Below are 19,893 nucleotides of genomic sequence, written 5' to 3'. Positions count from 1 at the left end.
TATAGATTCAATTTTTATATTCTTCTGAAATTTTATGCTGAAATCTAATACCCAATATAATGGTATTGCGAGTTGGAGGCTTTGGAAGGTGATTAGATCATAAGAACAGAGACTTAATCAAAGGAGTTAGTGCTTTTTATAAGAGACCCTGGAGATATCCCGTCCTTCTACAATGTGAGGAGACAAAAGAATGACAGCCACCTCTGAATCAGGAAGTGAGTCATTACCAGGCACTGAATCTGTCAGTAACGTGAATTTGAACTTCTGGTCACCAAAACTGTGAAAAATAAATTTTGGTTGTTTATAAACTACCCAGTCTATGATATTCTGTTACAGCAACCTAAAGTACTATGTTACCTGGTGCCCCTTTGTAATCAGTCCTCGCCCCCAACCTGACACCTAGCCCCTGTCTACCCCACTCAGATTTGGGTGGCTACAGTTTTGGCTATTAAATAATGTCACAAAAATTGAATCATATACTATGTAGCTTTGATTGTTTTTTATTGAGTTTACTTAATGCGTTGGAGATTTATTCATGCTGTTACATATGTCTATATTGTATTTTTTTATCGCAAACTAGTGTTCCATTTGATTATACCTTTACTAATACATGGGCCTCTGGATTATTTCTAGTTTAAGGCCATGCAAATAAAGTTGCTATAAACATTAGCAAATGGGTCTCTGTATGAACATGCTTTTATTTCTCTTGGGTAAACATCCAGGAATTGACAGTTGAGTCATATGATAAATGTATATTTAAATTTAAAAGAAACTTCCCTATTGTTATCCAAAGCAACTATACCACTGATGTTTCTACATATCCTCATCAGTACTCCGTCTTCTGTGATTTGATTATAGCCGTCCTAGTAGCTGTATAGAGCATCTCATTGCAGTTTTAATTGCATTTTCCTAATGACTAGTGGCGTTAAGCAAATTTTCACTGCTTATTTGCCATTGGTATATACAGTGGTTCCACGTTCTCCGTGAGAGATTAGTTCTAGAACCCTGATGGATGCCAAAATCCAGAAATGCTAAAATTCCAACATTGGTCCTGTATAACCTGGGAAAATTAAAACTGAGCCCTCTGCATCCTTGGGCTGCCCAATCTGGGAATACTATATTTTCTATCCATAGTTGGTTGAATCTGTGAATGCAGAGCTCGTACACAGGAAAGGCCAACTATATTTTTTGAAAGTCCAGTTTTTAGTCTGTTTCTACCAGTTATAAAAATTTCCAGTTCGCATATATGGAAACTGTTTTTATGTGGATGGCTGAGGATTCTTTTGGAAAAACATACTGTCAAGAAAAGAACATAGGGATTATAAGCCTGACTCTATAGCAAAATCTGATTTTTTAAAAAGAAATTTTTATTAAAATGTCTAAAAAACACTGGGGCCCTGTTGACATCACTTGGATACCCGGCTGGTATAATCTATGACAGTATAAAGAGCCCGTCTATGTACTCTTCCATGGAATATGAGATGTTGAGGACTTTGGCATGTCGGTAGTTATGTCCACTGGTATTTATTTAGGCAGAGTATGGGGGGTTGCCAGGATTAAGAGAGGGCATAGGGTCAAGTGTGCATCCTGAGAAGCCATAAACAGAAAAGAAAGTGTAACCTAGTAAACCGTGCAGTTCCCGCAGGAATCTGGCAGGAATGGGACACAGTGGGCCCAGCATGGTCTACCAACCCCCTGCCGAATCCTTGAAATTCCTTCTGAAAACCTCCAGAAAGAAAGGACAGAGTACTGCATAGAGGGTTGAAGGTTCTGGTTTCTCCTGGCTCTTGTTTCTGTTTACGATTTGTATCTGTAGTAGTTTCCTGGGACTGCCCTAACAAAACAGCGCACAGTGGGTGGCTTAACCATAAGTGTACTGTCTCAGAGTTCTGGAAGGCAGAAGTCTAAAATCATGGTGTTGAAAAGGTGGCTCCTTCTGAGAGCCACAAGGAAAAAGCTATTCCAGAGAAGTCTCTCTCCTTATGTCATGCAGCTTTGGGTGTTTCTTGGTGTTTTAGTCTGTTCTCCTGCTGCTCATGAAGACATACCAGAGACTGGATAATTTATACAGAAAAAGAGGTTTAATGAACTCACAGTTCCATGTGCTGGGAAGGCCTCATAGTCATGGCAGAAGACGAAAGGCTCATTTCACATGGCGGCAGGCAAGAGAGAATGAGAACCAAGCAAAGAGGAGACCCCTTATCAAACCAACAGATCTTGTGAGACTCATTCACCACCACAAGAACAGTATGGGGAAAACCACCCCGTGATTCAATGATCTCTCACCAGATCCCTCCCACAACACATGGGAGTTACGGAAACTACAACCATGATTCAATTACCTCCCCCAAATCCCTCCCACAACACATGGGAGTTACAGGAGCTAAGACAGACCATATCGCTTGGCTTATCAATGGCATTCTTCCTGTGTCTTCACATCGCCTTCTCTGTATACCTATCTTTCCCTGTGTCCACATTTCTCCTTTTTGTAACTACAGAGTCATATTGGATTGGGCCCATCCTAATGACTTCATCCTGACTTGGTCATCTGCAAAGGCTGTATTTCCATACAAGGTCACATTCACAGCTACTGGAATTACCGCCTCATTATTTGCTGAAGGTACACAATTCAACCCATAACACTGTCAGTCTAGTAATTGTGCCCTTTTAGGTAATTTCTGTTTTCTACTCATAATTTAAAATGAAAGCATCTTGAAATTATAAAAGACAATAGTGCTAAGAGAAAATTTCCATCAACCTATGATTTTAAACTCTTCAAAGTGCTAAGAGAAAATATCCATCAATCTATTATTTTAAACCTTTCTAAATTATTAAGAGTAAGATATATAAAATAAGATAATTTTCAGGACAGCCATGGTTGTTCATGCGTGTAATCTCAGCACTTTGGGAGGCTCGGGAGAGCAGACTGCTTGAGCTCAAGAGTTCAAGACCAGCCTGGACAAGATAGTGAAACTTCATTTCTACTAAAAATACAAACAATTAGCCTGGTGTGGGCATGGTGGCAAATGCCTGTAGTCCCAGTTACCCAAGAGGCTGAGGTGGGAGACCTGCTTGAGCCCAGAAAGTCAAGGCTGCAGTGAACCATGATTGCACCACAGCACTGCAGCCTGGATGACAGCCTGAGACCCTGCCACATACACACACACACATATTCAAATAAATGATTGAGTTTACATACCAAAGAGCACCAAAATATATGCTTCAATGAGAAGAAAAGAGTGAGATCTAAGTGGCACTGAGTTATACAGAAACTTGAAAACACGTTGGTGTATCTAAATAATCAATAACCAAAGTAACAGCAATAATAACATTAAGGATAATGACTATTTAGCTTGGAATTTAAAAAACAATACATAATTATATTTACAAATTGCAATAATATAAAAACTGGAAGAGATGATCATATCTAAAATTTTCTACAGCCTTTAAATTGTTCAGGTAGAAGGAGATGATTGTTTCAAGTTGTACTTTGCTAATGCAACCTTGTGCTTCATTAGTGCTAATGCACTTTGTTCAACATTTAATAACTAAAGAGCAATGAAAAGCGACACAGATTAAATGGAAAAGGAAATATACAAACAACACACCCCCCAAAAATATGCAATCAAGTCAATGAAAAGCAGAAAACAAACGAAAAAAGTAAAGAAGTAAAAATACAGTGAAATTTTATTAAAGATGCAGAAATATATCCATATGTGTCAAAATCATATTTAGTATAAATACATTAAGTTCACTATTAAAAGACAGAGAGTACAAGCTATAATGACAAAGGATTTTTACTCGCTGAGGGACATAAAATGATATGCCAAAATTTAGATTGTATAGTGACATTAATATCTCATTAAATATGCTAGAGCAAAATCTGAAATATATTCAAAAATTAACTTTGGGAGCCCGAGGTGGGTGGATCAAGAGGTCAGCAGATCGAGACCATCCTGGCTAACATGGTGAAATACCATCTCTACTAAAAATACAAAAAATTAGCCAGGCATGGTGGCAGGCGCCTGTAGTCCCAGCTACTAGGGAGGCTGAGGCAGGAGAACAGGGTGAACCCGGGAGGTGGAGCTTGCAGTGAGCCGAGATCGTGCCCCTGCACTCCAGCCTGGGCGACAGAGCCAGATTCCATCTCAAAAAAAAAAAAAAAAAAAAAAAAAAAAAGCTTTCCAGTTGAAATATCTTTATAACGTAATATTGAATTCTCATGGCTAAGGAAAAATAATTTTATAATTAATCAGGTCTAAATAAAATAAATTAAATACTGAAAGGGCAAAAAATTATCTTAAAGCTTTTACACTTCAATGCTCAGTTTTGCTGTGAACCTAAAACTGTTTTAAAATTAAATTATGTTAAATAGAAATAATTATTTGTGGGACATTTAATGTTTCTTGATTAACCCTTGGACTTGTAGAGATTTTAACTTAGAACAGGCATAAAAATTGTAACAATTGTTATTGTGAATAGAATAGAATATTGTTCTGAGAACAGTAAATATTTCTTGAGAATTTCGATGTGTCCGAGGCTGGAATATTTTCACATATTGTTTAACTCTTTTGTCTTATATACTATTTTGTCTTTAAAACAATCAGATGAGGAAAATGAGGCTCAGATAGCAACTAGCCTGACCCAAATCACACAGCTAGAAAGCAGAGGATGCAGGATTTAAACCCAGAACCTGTTTGACTATTCACTACACTCTACCACCTCCAAGGAACGTGGTGCGTATATGATACTTGAGGACATATCAACAGTCACGACTAAGATTTAGTAAAACGGTGGAGAAATGAAGACAATGTTGAAAGAGAAAGAGTTCTAAGCCAACCACAATTAAAGTCTGAGTATGAAGAAGTCATGCAAAATATTTAACAATTTTACAAATGAAGAAGATGAGGCTAAGAGAGAATTCATTGCTTGCCTTATCGGACATCACAGTCCTCACTAATTATTTTAGTGTGTGTTTTCTTTCACATGTCTTGAAACTTGCACCATCCTATAATAGTCACTAGAATTTAGTACTTAATTTTTCTCTCGTTTCTGTGCATCTGTGCATGGAGAGGGATACCCCTGCTGCATGCTGATAGAAACTGACATTGTTTGAAAACACCTACTTTCATTTCCTAAATATGTGACTTCAAATATAACATAATTAAATATATAAATACTTAGGATATTTTTCTCTCTCTTAAAATTTATCTTAGCTTTGCAGGCCATAAGCTCAGAAATATGTGTTCCTTGTAAAAGCCACCATCTTGACCTCTTATTCTCCAGCCATTAGCACAGTAAGTGTGCATTTAAACAGTTAACTAGCTATGAAATTGTTGGTAGAGGAGTTCTACAAAAACTGCAATGTATTAAAATCCTGTTTGGTCACAACTTTCTGAGGGAGGGAAGAAAACTTCATATGAGTTATGGCGATGTAATTTATGTTGATTATAAGAAAAAATTTGTTTAGGCCAATAAAATTCAAATTAACAAAGCACATTCAGAAACGAGGTTTAAAACATAAATAGCATGAAATAGGGGAGATTAGAGCTAATATTTTCCAGGAGCTAAATAAACACACAAGCTCATATAGCATTTATTGTAAAGGTTAGAAGAGAAATCTAATTCAATATATTTAATGTACATGTAGAATGATTAGAATCTGTCTGGTTCTTGATAAATATAATCTAAAGAATTAGTTTAGACATCTTTCTCCCATCTTCAGTCAGAGTTTTATAAATTAATGAAATTATCTATTATCATTTCATCTTAGATGTCATAAGACTTTGGAAACAGGGGGTATTAGGGACTAATTTACAACACATAAATAGCTTGAACAGGTGGTACTTAATACCATCACAGATACTGGTCACTGGGTAGAGTTCACAGTTATGGAAGTGAATGCCAATTAGAAAAATGTTCATATCCTCATCACTGAGTAAACTTAAACTAAGTGAAAAGACACCACTTGCCAGGTGCAGTGGCTCAGGCCTGTAATCCCAGCACTTTGGGAGGCCGAGGCAGGCAGATCACGAGGTCAGGAGATCGAGACCATCCTGGCTAACAGGGTGAAACCCCGTCTCTACTAAAAATGCAAAAAAAAAATTAGCCAGGCGTGGTTGCGGACAACTGTAGTCCCAGCTACTCGGGAGGCTGAGGCAGGAGAATGGTGTGAACCCGGGAGGCGGAGCTTGCAGTGAGCCGAGATTGCACCACTGCACTCCAGCCTGGGCGACAGAGCGAGACTCCGTCTCAGGAAAAAAAAAAAAGAATGGATGAATACAAATGCCTTTAATTCCGTTCAGACTTAAGACTTCACAGTTCTCAGAGACACCAAAGAAATTCTTTCCAAAAGTTTTTTTTGCAGAGATATATTTAAAGGCATAATTATATTTTTAAGAGCTTCCCAGATTGTAACAAATATAAGTAACTTCAACTAGCAAATAAGAAATTCATAAATGTAGCTAGCTGCTCAGTATTGCTGATTTGATATCATTTGATATCTTCGAAGTGTACCAACATTTAATGAGGATATAACTGAGTGAATCCTGCAACAGAAATATTAACATATGTGCTAAAATGAGCTATAATGGATATATATATTTCCAATGTCATTTAGAGCAAATACTTATATTAATCAGGCTGAATTATATGACTCCTACATTGAATCTTTGAACAATTGAGTTACAGTGGCAAATAATAGACAAATAAAGAAATGACATAATTAGATCATAAACTGATTTAGTAGTCTTATATAATTTTTATGTAGAGCCTGAAGGAAGAGTGCTGATCATGAAATAGTATCCTAAAAGAATGCAGCTATTACTTAATAATACAAGGAAATCAGAAAATTTGTCAAGGATCATGCAGCATAGTGAGTAGTGATGATTTACATATATCTGAATAGATGATTTACATATATCAGAATAGATGATTTACATATATCAGAACTGATGATTTACATATATCAGAACTGATGATTTACATATATCAGAATAGATGATTTACATATATCAGAATTGATGACTTACATATATCAGAATATTCATCCCTTAACTTAACTACTCATAGATAACAACTTGAGCATTGTGAAATGTTGTTTTCTCTCTGAGGTATTCTTTCAGATCCTACATACCAGTGAAACTACTGACATCAGCTCCTCCGAAGGGCTCCAGGAGAAGCTGACTCACTAAAGGGTGAAGTTTCTATATCCTGGTGATTTAAGATTTAATCCCCCTAACCCAAACCAGTCAGTGACCCCATTTATCCAGCCCCTGGTCCTCTACAATCCCTTCACCCCAACCAAGTACTCTCTGGAAAGACAGATTTGAGGGTGCTCGCATCTCCTCACTCAGCTGTCCTGCAATCATTAAACTCCTTCTTTACTGCAAACTCTGTTTATCAATTTATCAGACTGTGACTGCACAGCAGTCAGAGAATACAAACACGTGAGTCCTGTATCATTTATAAATATTTAACTTTTATATATATTTAACTTCTATACACATAATTGACTATTTTGTATATTACTATTAGTAGGTAATAATAATATTTATATTTCCTCCATAGGTAGCTTCTGGGGCATTTCTGCCTGGTAAATTTTATTCTTTAATGACAAAGACTAAAGTAAGTAACTTTAAAATATTATTGAGAATTTTTTTTCTATTGATGGGACACTGAATTTGTAGGTAGAAATAAAAACCTAGCTTTTTACTAAACTTAATTTTAAACACAATTCAAAATATAAATATAAAATTAAGAATTTCCAAAATTAAACTTAGTTTTAGAAACTCACATAAGCAAGTGTAATACTGAAGAGCAAAGAAACTGTGGTCTACAAAAAAAATTATAAGTAATTCATGAAATCTAAGGGCTAATTTGTGAAGTAAATTAGGAGGATATTTTATGCTGTAGCACCATCCTAGAGACCAAGAGAATCGCTCTAGGAAAACCTGCTCAACTCTTTTTAACCAGAAATTCTTTCTTTCTCCAGAAATCCCTTTCAGGTAATGCCTAATAATATCTCACTGAACATGTATTAGAAATCGTAGTTTAATTTTTAATTAAATAATTCAGTGAAAATATATTAATTGTAAAGATAAATTTTAACACATATGGGAATACTAGACTTACGGTGGTCATCAACCCAAAATGCTACAAAATTACATGGAATGGTTAGTTTGGCAAAAATAAATATCAACACTACCACCAAAAACCTAGGTTTCAAAAAGAAATACAAGAAGCATTCCAAAATGTTAAAAATTTTTCATTTGTCTACTTTCTAAATGCTCTTTAAAATACTTATGTCATCATAATTTTGAAGTTTAAAAGTAAAGAAATAGTTCTCCTAGTTAATATACTGCCTTAAAGTTACTCTGGCTCACAAACAGAACAAATCAAAGCATGACTTGACAGCCGTCAAATTACAGGAAATTGAAGCTAAATGAAATTGGACACCTCACCTCATCTAAACTCCTTACTTTATAAGAAGGAAAAGCCTCACAAAATGTTGAGGTCATTTAGCTTAAAGTCATCAGGTGAGTTAGAGATAATCTGAGAACACCACTTTTTTTCTCTTTGTTACTATTCTCTCATGAAATTTTGCCTGAAAACAGGTCTACTAAAGATATAAGAATTTGTAATGAAGATGAATATATATCATTGTCTTTCTGCTTAGGGTTGTTCAATATTTTCCCATTGATAATATATAAAATCCTACCTACTTTGACCTCCTATCATTGCCTTTCTGCTTAGGGTTGTTCAATATTTTCCCATTGATAATATATAAAATCCTACCTACTTTGACCCCCTATCATTGCCTTTCTGCTTAGGGTTGTTCAATATTTTCCCATTGATAATATATAAAATCCTACCTACTTTGACCTCCTCTCCCACCATTTCCTTGCTATCTCCTAGAACTTCATTCTTGACTCCAAAGCTGCACCCTCCTGCATCAGTTTCTTTTGTTTGAAATCTTCAGCCCTTCATAAATTTCATCCACCAAACTCCTATTTACCCTTTAACTCCCTATTATTTTTTCTTACACTGCCACATTTTCCTTCATTAGCACATATCCAATTTAAAGTTATATAGTTTGAGTTTTTGCTTGACTTTCTGTTTCTCCATTAAAGCATAAGCTCCACAAAAGCAAGTATCATGTCTGATTTAACAGGGTATATTCTATTCTTATAAGAGTGCTGCCACGTAAGTGTCAATGAATGTTTGTGAAATAAATGAAGGACTAAAGGAGTGACTGAACAAATAAAAATAAGTTCTCTGTGTGTATTGTATGTGTGAATAAGATTTTGAGTTTGGCCAAGGCAGTTAATCACATATTAACAACTCATTAAAGTTTATTGCTATGAGGTACACAATTGGTTCAACACCAAATTCTAAGATGAAACAAGGTTTGTGTTCAGAAATATAGTGTCACTTTTTCTAATATCAGTTGCCCTCCAACTATCAGCATGACACATGCAAACCATTGATACGTGTTTTTCTGTTTTTTTTTTTGTATTGAAGATACAACATGAAGGAAAATTATTATATTTCTAATAGGAAGTCCTGTTCTAAATGACAACAAATCTGAGCGTGAACACATTTGTTTAAAAGAGAGAGATTAAAAAGATGAGATTCTGTTTGTACAGTATATAACTGAAGAGAGTTGTATCTAGCAATTTGACAAGAAAGGTGAAACAGAACATTAACCTGAGCACACAAGTTCAGCTAATGATCTGGGATGGGGAGTTGTGGGTAGAGAGGAGGACAAAGACGAAAGACAACCGTTTACCCCAAGTTACTCTCCAAAGATGAGAAAAAGCCCTCTTAGTAATGTCTTTCAAAATCTAACTACTTTCAAGAACACATCGATAAGATACAGAGAGATAACAATCAAGTTGGACAGTAACTTAAAAGTCAGATGTCTTTTTAAGCATAAGTAACTTAGAACTGTAAAGTAAAAAACACTAAATGTCATTGACTTTAAAGTGGATACTGAAGAAAAAGAAAACCCTTCTATTAAAAACTAGACTACATGCAGTAACTTATGTAGAAAACTTAGCATAAATATTTATACAAAATTGCCCTACCCTATTTTATTAAAGTATGACATTATAAATTAAGAGAAAATCATTTTAAAAATGAGTTATATTTTAGGCCTTTTTTCTCAAAATGAGTTTCATAAATTGATATGGTTATTAGCATAGGAATTTCAATAATAGGAACAAAGAAACCAAAAGAAAATGTGTGTGTGTGTATGTATACAATTACCTGGCATTCCAACTTCAACATGTTTAAAAATATTTCAGTAAAAAATGTTAGATTTATTTTAAGGTAGTTTGTAAGATATTTATTAGGTTTATTTGTAGGCCTTGCACACTAAGTTAAGCAACACTATCATAAAATAAATTATTTAATAATGAAACAGAAACTCAAAGCTTCATATTATAATTAAATAAACTCTAAAGTATCTAGTAACTTCAACTGTATCCCTAAAATAACATCAGGTCTACAGTGTGTATCAACTTGTCCAGAGAAAACGCAACAATGAAAGAAAGAAAGAGATATCTATTTTTTCATAAAAGATCAACACACTTTGTCCAATTTTTTTGTCCAACTGCTATCAAGTGGGCCAACGCTAATGGCAAATAAAAGAGCTGCCATTCAACATGCATTCTAGTAGTGAATATTAACTGACTACTCTGTGAAAGCAGTGTTCGTTGAACAAATAAAAGAATCTTTGCCTGCGTGACGCTTATATTTTGGTCACTTTACATTTTACTGGAGGAAACGTGAAGAATAGAATACCAGCAATATTAACAACATCATCCCACTAGAAGGTCTCCAGTGACTGATACTTTCAGACTCATGTCAATGACCCTATATGATCTTTATATTCCAAGGAGCATGGCAATGGATTTTAACATTTCCAAATTAAAAGGTAATGGTAAAGTAATGATAACCAACACAAAAATGACTCCCTGGAAACGACAGCAACTCATTTCAAATGGCTTTGGAATGCCATTAGGACAGTACCTTTTTCTTTGTAATGCAAAAGTCTCACAATCCAGAGAGCAGGTCTTGTGAATTTTGTGAATTTTGATGAGAGGTAAGGCATTACAGAAAGACCCAAAAGTCATGCTCCAGATTCCGGCAATATAGCTAGTAGGACAGACACAGAGTACATAGTTTTACTACTGATCACAGTGATTTAGAGATTGGAACCCATAGTTCTGTGAGATCAGGCATCACTTCAAGATAAATTTACATTTTTAATAAATGCAAACTTTGGCTCAGCTAAACAAGGTACCTTGGGCTATATTAACTGTAGATAGATAAATTTGGCGTAATTAACCCTTGCACAGTCTAAACATACCATGTGCCAAAAATGATGTAAAGCACTGAATATGTGAGATAAAGTATGATGAATTCCATTGACAAATACAGGCAATAGCTTCCATTTAATTGAGAAGAAACCGTATACCTAGCACAAGTCTTTTTCTGTGCATTAACTTTTCATAATACAACTATATGAAGTATATAGTATAAAATAGTATATGAAACTATTTTATATATAAATAAAGGTGTTTCCAAAGGTTAAGAAAGGGCACGGTGAGAGTGAGAAGCACAGTCTGGGTGGGCAGGACAATCTAGTTGTCTATCTGTGCTTTAAACTCCAATAAACATCATCTCCCACACCACGGCATCTAACTCAGAGTCACATTTCAATTGCCAGCAAATGGAAGCCTCATAAACCCAAAATGTGAACGGCAATGAAGTTCATAGAGCACGCTTTGAGTGCACAGAGTATCTTTGCAAACATTATCTTTTTTTATTACACTTTATGTTTTAGGGTACATGTGCACAACGTGGAGGTTTGTTACAGATGTATACATGTGCCATGTAGGTGTGCTGCACCCATTAACTCATCATTTAACATTAGGTATATCTCCTATTGCTATCCCTTCCCCTCCCCCCAAACATTATCTTTTAAGACTTTCACAATCACGCCATGAGATTATTCCCATATCAAAAAGTAGGAAATGAAAGCCTGGAAAGAAGTTATATTGACATTAAACTGCTCTCAAACCCCAGTGTACAAATGATTCTTCTTGCAAAGAAATTCATATTCTACACAAAGTTCTATTTCAAAATGAATTCTGGAATTCAATTAAACACTCATCTGGAAAACGAGAGCTTAAGTGGAAATTCCTCACTGGTATTCAAGCAAATAAATTAAATAATGATATTAAACCTACATCTAATCTCTTATTATTACATATTCAAAGTTTGCTATACAGCTACCACTAAGTTATACATTTCCAGTGACACAAACCATAAAATGAATTTGTTTCTATTGGTACTAGCAAAAAAAAAAAAAACCTGCGTAGACAGCAAAAGGGTCAATCTACTAATTTATCTTCTAATAACTTTCCACCCAGGAGCATTCGTCCCTCTCATTAGACAGTTGTTCTATGCTTCTTTTTTTCACATTCTAATTGCCTCACCTGAACCAAAAAAAGAATGTGGATCTAGGATCAATACCTTTTGAAAAGTCATTTATTTCATTATATTATTTTTTCATATATCTGCATTATTGCATAGAATACCTGATTGGTCTTATGCTAAGTTTTTCATGTAACATTACCTCTGCAAGATGTTAATAAGTATCCTTCCAAAAATGTTTGAAAAATCTTGGGTAAAACATATTACGTAAGTTCCTGTTTTATAGTTTTCCAAGAGTTTTACTATCCTTGGCCAATGACAAAATTCAAAGCAGAGATACAGTACACAACTTTTGTAAAACTTACCTATTTTTCTTATAAGACTGTGGCTTTGTTTTGTTTTGTTTTGAACTTCTTTTCTGTGATGTGACATGAGACTGTGTGTTGAGTTAGGGGTGGGGACATACATTAACAGAGGTTTAGGAACTGCTTTGCTAAAGCAAGTTTGAGGAGAAAATGGGGAGACTAATACAAGATTTTCCTTTAAGCAGTGGGAGTTGAAGGGGTAGGTGGTTTTTGGAGAAAGAAGAGACCCATTCATGGCACAGGCTTCTTTATGTTTCTGCTCTGTGTGATACTTAATGAGGATACAGACATTCACTTCCTCTATTTCCCACCCCTGGCCGGGGGTAACCCAAAGGTACCTGATAAAGACACAGCCTTATAGCTGTATCAAGTATCCCTGAGTGTGTTAGGACTGGAGAGGCCTAAGGAATAAAAAACATACATGCATTAAATGGAACAAATACAGAGAAGAAGAAAACTCAGACATGGTACATTAATTGTGTACCTTTCCTTACAACCCAGCACATCACAGGGTACATGACCTGCTTCCTTTTGACCTGCTTCCTTTATGTTCACTGCATGAACAGGGAAGGGGGTTGGGGTACACGTGGGAGATAATTGTGTTTACTATGTACCTGGTATTAATACATCTATAGAGACAATTGGAATGACTATACTGGAGAAACAGCAAGAGAAGAACTGAAAAGGCTAAAACAAATACTTGGTTCTCTAAAAAATACTCCAAAGGATTTCTCATGTCTGACAAATTACATTTTAGTCTAATAGTAATAAGTGACCAAAACTAAGGTGATTTGATAAATATCATAAGGTATTTTACTGTGAAATTGATATCTATACGTATTGCTTATAAAGCTCAGTAATCTGTTCTTGAATTGAGAAATTACTGAGACAACATCAAAAGCTGTCATTTTTGTTTCTATGTTGTCGTTGTTATTGTTTGTGAGGTCAGAGCTTCTAAACTTTATGACTGTTTGAAAGGGGCCTATATAGACCTTGCCTGAATATTAAGTCATGTGAAATGATAAAAAGCTTTCTGATTTATTGGGTTAGACAAAGAAAAAATTGAGAAATTGAGCATCATTAAAATTAAAGACTTTTGTTATTCAAACTGTGCTTAGAATGAAAACAAAAGCCACAGGTTGGGAGAAAATTTTTTCAAAACATATTCAAAACATTTTCAAAACATATCAGATACATTACTGGTATTTAAAGTATACAGAGAACTCGAAAATAAGAAAGAAAACAACTCATTTAAAAAATAGTCCAAAGGTCTAAATACAGCTGTCAAATGGGGATTTTGAAGTTACTAGTCATGTATCATTAGGGAACTGCAAGTCACAGCAACCGTGAGATATTATTACATGACTATTAAAATGACCAATATCCAAAAGTCTGATGATACCAAAAGCTGGCAAATGTGAGGAGAAACAGGAACTTTTATTCATTGCTTGTGAGAATGCAGAATAGTACAGCTACTTTGGCAGTCAGTTTGGCAGTTTCTTATAAAACTAAACATACTCCTACCACACAACCCAGCAATTACATTCCCGGTATTTACTTAAAGGATTTGAAAACTTACATGCACACAAAAGCCTTCTTCCCATGAATGTTACAGGAGCCTTATTCATGATCACTAAAATCGAAATGTCCTTCAGGAAGTGAATGGAAAAATAAACTGTGGTATATCCAGGCAATGGAATAGTATTCTGTCAAGCTACAGAAGACACACAGGAACCTTTAAATGCATATTGCCAAGTGAAAGAAGCCAGTCTGAAAAGTCTACATACCGTATGATTCAACTACATGACCTTCTGGAGAAAGCAAAACTATGGAGACAGTAAAGAGATCAGTGGCTATTAGGGATTTGGAGGAGATTTGTGCAGTCTAAACATGTCATGTGCCAACAATGACGTAAAGATATGTGAGATAAAGTATGACGAATTCTATTGACAAACACACGCAATGGCTTCCATTTAACTGAGAAGAAACCATATACCTAGCACAAGTCTTTTTCTGTGCATTAACTTTTTGTAATACAACTATATGAAGTTATAGCCTATTTTATATATGAATAAAAGCATTTCCAAAGGTTAAGAAAGGGCACAGTGAGAGTGAGAAGCACAGTCTGGGTAGGCAGGTCAATCTAGTTTTCTATCTGTGCTTTAAACTGCTATAACCATCAACTCAATCTACTAATTTATCTTCTACATAAATTAGTAGAGGAAACGATGAACGGATGGAGCAAGGAAGAATTTTAGGAGAGTGAATCCATTATTCTGTATGACACTGTAATGAGGATTATTTGTCATTACACATTTGACAAAACCTATAGAATTCATAAGACAAGGAGTAAACTCTAATACAAACTACATACTTTAGTCAATAGTAATGTACCAATATTGACTCATCAACTATAACAAATGTACCACACTATTGCAAGATGTTAAAAATCGGGGAAATTGGGGTAGAGGCTGAGGATGACGTGTGAATGCTTATTCACTTCTTTCTACAAACCTAAAATTGCTTTTAAAGAGTCAATAAAAATTAAAACAAGGCAGGGTTTTCATGCAATGGAAAAAAACACACAACTTTAGTAAGTGACTCATAATTATGCTTATGCCACTTTGCTAGATTACACTTCATTAATAAATATAGTTTCATTCTTTATGTTATAAAGCAGAATAAAGTCAGATATCTAGAGAAATTGATTTTAATGATTAGAGTAAAAGCATTTTCACCTCCAACGTCAGAATGAGTTCTTCAGAATCAGTCCATTTTATAGTTAAATCAATCATTGATTTTAAAAAAATATTGAGAAAAACTTTAACTTCACTTTTTCCATCAAACTCAATGTCATGACAGCATTGTCATTTCAATCTAGGATTAAAACCTATTTCTGGACCCAGTGGACTTACTGTGATAGATTCTGAAAATGTCAGACGTTAAAGTCCAGTCTTTGATCTGCTGTCCTCTGCAGTTATCAAAAGGTCAGTTTATCCTGCTTCTTTTCTCTCTTTTTCATATATCTTGCACTTCAGCTTAATATTAGTATTAAGCTAAATTTCTTATTTTATTTTGATTGATAAAGGAAAACAGATTGTTTCAATACAGTTACTGAGAATAAGCAGCAAAACGTACTTATAAAGTACACAAGAGAGCTATAAGATAAAAATTTGTTCAAAAAAAGATTTGGAAATTTTTATTGCATGAATGTTCAAATGGAAAGGAAAACTTTCTGGATTCTTTTTCCACCACACAGGAGTAGCAGCACTAAAGTAGTGAATAATGTCCGTTCAATTGGTAGTTTTCATGTATTTCTGATATCAGAAATGGACTGTTAGTAACTAGTTTTAAAAGCAGAGCATTTTTGTGCATGGCATTCCCCTGAATTCCAAAGCCCAAACTTAACTTAGGCTAATTTCTCTCTGCTGGGAGCCCCATTAATTTCTCATAGATAACATTTCATATATATGCGGCATTCTGATGATGTAAAGGAATTCACACCTTATGGGCCTACAAGCCAAATTTAATCAATGGCTTGCTTCATATGGCTGAGAGCTAAAAATTGTTTTGGCATTTTGGAAGTGTTTAAAGAAGGAGAAGGAAGGGGAGAAGAAGAATGAGTAGATGAAGGAGAGACAGAGACTACATATGGCCAGCAAAGCCTATAATATTTACTGTCTAGTTCTTTACACAAAGAACTTTTCCAATCTTGAACAAAACACACACATTTTCGTTATGCCAAAAAAGGACTACAATAAGTCTTCACTTAACATCATTGACAGGTGCTTGAAAACTGGTCATAGGTATATATATTTATGGTCACGTGATGTTTTGATACACGCATAGGGAGGGATAAATTGGGGATGGTTAATTGGTACAAAAATACAGTCAGCGAAACCCATTTTACCATAGGTTGACATCAAAAGAGTTCAGCTTCTATGGCTTTTGGTAACTAAAACGTCAACAAACTTGTAAATAAAGATCAAAACACTTCTAATATTAAATGCTGAAATAAATTTCAGCTATTCATACGTTTAAGATTAATAAAAGCTAGTAAAATCATTATTTACCTACTTATTTCAGTTTAGGGTTGCAGTTGACCGCAGCCTATCCTGTCAGCTCAGGACGCAATGTGGGAACCAGCCCTGGACAGGGTGCCGTCGCATTGCAGGTGCACTCACACATACCCACAGTTACTCAGACTGGGACCACATAGACACGTCAATCAACCTCACATGCACAGCCTTGGGAAGTGAGAGGAAACTGGAGCATCCAGAGAATATCAATGCAGACATGGGGAGAATACATAAGCTCTACACAGACAGTGAACCCCAATTGGAATCAATTTGTTTTTTCTCATCAACATCATAATGAAATGACATTGAATGAAACGTCGTTATTCAAAGACCTGTTGTACTCAGTTCTAAACATTTCAGAATTAAGAGATCTACACACATCCTCTTCTATATAATGGAGTGGGTCTCTTAAAATTTCCTGGCAACATACTCTTAGCCTGCCTAGGAAACACTTTAGAATACAACTGCATTATAATAAATTTTCATATTCTATTCATATCTTCATATTTCTCCCTCTACTTATTAAGGTATAGTCTTGTATATGTAATCCTTCAGTTCCTGAACAAGGTGAACATATGATCTCATGATGTGTGTTTTAATTTCTTAACTTTGTTGAGATTTGGGAATGTGAGGATGATGGAAAGGAAAGAAAGGAATTCAGCAGCTATAAAAGAAATCTGACCTTTAATTTTTTTATTGAATTTGTTTCTTGTTTTATTTTTCCTTCCTTTGCACAAATGAGAACTTCTAGTTTTACAAAGGGTACCATCAACTTTAGGACAAAAATTTGTATTTGTGGCATAACACAAGTTGGAGACACAATGATTTAGAGATTGCATATCAATTTTATCAAATAAATGTGATAAAGTAGGTGATATGCACACACACACACATTTGTAGTGACAAAACCATTGACACAGATACCCAGATGGCACTTAATGTACTTTCAGCCTTAAATTCTTTCTCAAGGACAAGCCATTTGTTTGCAAATGATTTAGCATTCAAAAATGATTAAACACGGGAAAAAATGCATTGCACATAAAGTTCAGATTACAAGTGAATTAAAGTCACACTAATATAACTATAATTTATAATGAATTCAAATGGCTTTCAGAAGGGTCATCTGTGGAAGGTGAAGAGCAATCTGAATTTATTTTTCTGGTAACTGGTCACAGCAATGTTTTCTAGACTAGTGAGTGAGTGCTCATACAGCACCATGTGTGTTCAACAACACATAAAGTTGGATGACAAAATCTACTTTAGTGAGAAGGTAGCTATTTCCAGGGGCACCAATAGTAATGTCAGTTTTGAGTCTTGGGTTTGCTTTTGTTTGTTTACAAGGCGATGAAATGTTTAAGGAAAAAATAAATTCTACCAATCCATGTTGAGTGAACATTTCAATCCTTGTAAAGACCAAAGTCAGCTGCCACCATGCCATGCAAACCTTATAGTACATGACATGTTAAATCGGTAACCTCGAAAGGGACTTCTGAGAAGCTATGAGTAAAAGGCACATACAAAATGCCTCTGAGATGAATTCACAAATGAAATGGAAAAGGATAACTGTGTACATCCAAGAAGAATAGTAATTAACAGAAAACAAGAACACTTCTAAATTGAAAGAATCCCTAAAGTAAAAGAAGACCAAAGAAAAAGAAATAAAGATGAGAAGTGAAATGAGGCGGAAATGGTGAGCGACAAGGAGATACACTGAGAAAAAAAGTAGCTAAAGTTAGTGTGTTATTATTTCAGCAAAATTAAGTATATCAATACTGAGAAATATGACTTGAAATAGATTCAGTACCTCAAGCAGAAACATAAACAAATAACATCTGGGTTTTTCTTTTGATAACCAGTATTTTAAATACAAAAATCTAAAAATTTTGTCTTTGTGTAAGAGTTACACATTTATCATACCAATCAATAACAAAAAGGCGCTATAAATACTGTATGGAAATAAATGTCCTAACAGATGTTAACCAGACATCAGTCTTCACCGGTAAGGATTAGATTTGAAGGTGTTTGCAGATAATTAAAACTTGTTTTTATAACATAACTTAGCAGCTAAGTAGTATAATGAAAATGGGATATTCAAATTATAAGATATAAAATATTAAAGATAGAAGAACATGTTTATTTTTTCAATATAAATATTGTTACAGCTCAGAGAAACAGTATGAAATCTCAGGGCTCATGAAAGGCCACATTCTAGAGATAGTGATTGACAGGTATGGTAATTCCCCTACAGCGTGGTGCCTATTGTCATGGAGTAGCATGTCTCCTACAGGGTACTACCAGCGGGTTCATGTAGGAAGAGCCAATAGTCCATGTGAGAAACCCCGGAAGGCTAAAGATAGAAGGAAATATTTGTGCCACGTTGAAGAGCAAGTTCACCAGGTGAATTGGCATGTGGCTAGGGTACAACTTCCCATACATATATAAATAATGAAACACACAAAAAATTATCAGAAAAGTATTTTATTATTATTAGAGTCACGATTAGCACTCTCCTCATCAGGAGAGTTTTAGGTTTTTTTCTAGCCCTACTCTATACTTTTTAAACACAGTCTCCAAGTTTCAAAATAAAAGTTTCTTATTTTTAATCCAAATCTCAATTAAAATAAAACAAAAACCGAAAATGTAGAAGTTCCTTATTTTGACCATCTATATATCATACACAACAAAAAGACTGATAAAATTCCACTAAACACAACAGCTAGATCCGTATTCCCGTTACTGCTTAAGCCCATTCCAATAAGGATTTTATACCAAATCTGCCCTTGCCAAGGCTACCTGGGGCCTTCATTTTATTATTTGCAATGGACAATTTTAACTTCACATCCATGTTGGCTTCCTTACATCCTAGATGCACATACAGCCAGATTTTTTCCATCAGATGTGATTTGATCCTCCAAATTCGGAATGCCTTGATGACCTCCTCTTTATCTAAAGATCACTTTAAAAAGCCTGAAGTATTTGGCTCTTCCCTAAATCTTTGGCCAGAT

This window comes from Symphalangus syndactylus, chromosome 16 (genome assembly GCF_028878055.3).
Source record: "Symphalangus syndactylus isolate Jambi chromosome 16, NHGRI_mSymSyn1-v2.1_pri, whole genome shotgun sequence".
Classification (NCBI taxonomy): domain Eukaryota; kingdom Metazoa; phylum Chordata; class Mammalia; order Primates; family Hylobatidae; genus Symphalangus; species Symphalangus syndactylus.
Note: the sequence above shows the minus strand (reverse complement) of the source record.